This window comes from Adelges cooleyi, unplaced genomic scaffold (genome assembly GCF_023614345.1).
Source record: "Adelges cooleyi isolate 19-005CV unplaced genomic scaffold, UGA_ACOO_1.1 ACOO_flye_CR_arks_rails_tigmint_CR_PRNA_13, whole genome shotgun sequence".
NCBI lineage: Eukaryota > Metazoa > Arthropoda > Insecta > Hemiptera > Adelgidae > Adelges > Adelges cooleyi.
Window position 1 is genome coordinate 57,555 of NW_026095784.1, and position 2,938 is coordinate 60,492.

The 2,938-nt window shown below is 26.4% G+C and overlaps 1 long non-coding RNA gene across 1 annotated transcript; it reads left to right on the forward strand.

Moving 5' to 3' along the window:
* Nucleotides 1–1,482: 1,482 nt before the first annotated feature.
* On the forward strand, nt 1,483–2,624 carry LOC126847902 (uncharacterized). Its single transcript, XR_007687163.1, has 3 exons — nt 1,483–1,509; nt 1,910–1,993; nt 2,383–2,624. It is a non-coding gene; the product is annotated as an uncharacterized LOC126847902 (long non-coding RNA).
* Nucleotides 2,625–2,938: the final 314 nt, after the last annotated feature.

Below are 2,938 nucleotides of genomic sequence, written 5' to 3' on the forward strand. Positions count from 1 at the left end.
GTAATTAAAAATCTAATAATTAATTTTTTCGCAGTTGAATATAAAAGGGAGCTTGTCAACACAAGTTAGTCATCTTTTTTTTTTTTGCAATCAAATTAACCTTTGATTTTAAATGTTTGCATATATTTATTTAAATTTATTTATTACAGATAATCAAATCAAGAGGGTGCCATATCCTGATGGTATATACACTATATATTAGAACTTATTTGTTACCTCAACTCATTATTTTCTTATTCTAGTTAATTTGCTACTGGTAATTAGAAAAATTGTTGGTGGAACTACAACGATGGGTAATTATAATTTAACAGTATTTGAAAGTGTTAAGTAAGGTACATACCTCTAATATATTTATGTTATTCAAATTTAAGTGGAACTGTCGTATATGTTTGCTGCACCGGGTAATCATTTTCCTCAAATATATGAACGTGTCTGCACATAGTTGTTTGATAGTAAGTATAAAATGTTCTCATTAATGTTTCAGCAATGGCAATGGTAATCGATGTATGCGATGAAAACTACGAAGAAATACTGCAGCGTAATTACTCTTATACATTTTAAATTCAGAATCTTTACATAGACATGCATGCATAATTAATATATATTCAGATGTATTTCTATCTTAAGAAAGATTCACAAAAATGTTGTAAAAATTAATTATAATATATTTTTTTTTTTTTTAGAATGCATAAATTCCCAGAAAGAATTGCAAAAAGAAATAACTGACTTGTTAGGTAAATATAAACATTTTGTAATATACAATTTCAAAAATGATAGTCATTTATTTCTAAGCAAAGTATATGAGTTATCAAATCTTACTGTTATAGATAAAACACAAAACTGGTTTTCATTTACTGTACACTTCCTTTAATATTTTTGGTACAGGTGTGACTGTTTCTGAAAAAGGTAATTACGCATTTAATCGTTAACCACATATAACCCTAACAAGTTTTTTTGTAACTAAATGATTGTGTATTATTTATTAATAAGTAAAGTACTATTCTCAATCTAAAATATGTTAGCCAAAAATGTGTCAATAGATTTATAGGTCGTCCATAACTTCATTCCAAAGCAAACTATAGATAAAATTGCTAATAATAGATGAATAGTTTGTTACATTTGAATTATTCATATCACATCATTAGCAATGTATTTTGAAAGTTTTTGCATGTTTTTTGAAAAATGTGTTCAAATCTTTTTGGCATAACTACCGTGTTAGCGTTTTGACAGTCAGTCAAGTCTTATATACACCGTTCAATAGCAGAAAGTAAATTTAAATAAAAAACAATAATTAGGTATTTACTTGCTGCTATCCGTTTGCTTGTTACAGTTTAAGAAGGTGTCGACCTATTATTATTAAATCACCACGATTATTAAGTTACACAATTTATTTTTATTTATACTAATTTTCTTATTTGAAACTCTTTTATAGCTTAACTCATTATTTGTTTATGCTAGGTCTACTACGTGCTGCAGTGAGATGTTTGCCTTGTACATGTGATTCGATTGGTAGTTATCATAATAATTATATGAAACATAAATACAAAGCTTAAAAATACCGTAAAAAAAAATTGAAGCGTTGAATTATCTCTATGCAAAATTATCAGTGATATATCTTTGCTTAGTGACAATGCTGAATATTATGCTTGCGTTATATTTTTTTAATTGTAAAAAGAAAATGAAATTGTTCAATGGCATATGAGAAACAAATTGTAATATTATTTAAAAATATATACAAGGCATATATGTTTTTAATTAATACATAAGTATAGGAAAATTACTTACAACTAGTTTATTTTAAGAACTGTTGAACAAATCTTAATTGTACTACATTAATAACATGAGCAATTATATAATATTGTTGTAAAATATTTTTGTAACCAACACGGTTTTTTATTAAATTTTACAGACTCGTATGGGTTTGTAGAACTTCAACAAGAGAGAACAAAGCTAACTCGTGATGTTATACAACTATCTATCAATCTTGCATCAAGTAAGTATTATATCAAATTGCAATAGTTTAATTTATGTTATACGTATACAGGGTGTTCCACAATGATTCGACGACAAATAAAATAACTTTTGTACTAGTGAATATATTTAAGAATTTTTTATTTTATTAATTTATACTCATTAGCGCTATAAGCACCACGTTTTTTATTGCACATAACTATTTTACTTTCAATAAAGCCAGTTTATTAAGAATATTTTGCTGGTCGATAACCAGATTTGGATAATAATTTTTTAAGTTACTAAAGGTTAAATGGTATGATGGGAGGTGGAGTGCGGTAGAGTAAGCGCGTAGAACTTTTTTTATCAGCATATAAGACTAATAAGTTAAAAATTGGCAAATTTTTAAATATACCTTTTTTATTTTTAAAGGACAAGGCCATGTCGATTTCGGAGATTGTTGTATGATGTGTCGGTTGAAGGGTGTGCTCAGTAGTATATTATACCCAAATAAGTTTATTGTAGAAGCTAAAGTTGATGGTGATAAATGTCATCTAAAAGATATTAATGATAAAACATACGAAGCCAACTGCATTGGAGATGACTAATTAGAAAAGCATTATTTATATATTAAAAAGTATTCACCTGCTTCTAAGTTGTTATAATTTAGACCATTTATCATAGACATTAATCCATTTAAAATTATACAGTACTATCGTTATTAATTATTGTATTTAAATAATTGTTCCAAACCGTACTTGTATCCAAATTATTAAATTTATTGTATCTTATAATAAACCGTTTTACTTATAATTATAAACTCATTTTTTGATTTTTACCAGTATACAGATTCGATATGAAGTGGTTTTGGAAAAAGTTTTATTTTTTTTAATCGTCCTATTTATTGGTTTATTATAATCCATTCAAGCCTTATGCCTGTACCACCAGTCTTCATCGTTTACAGTGGCCTTTTATTCAAAATTATTTA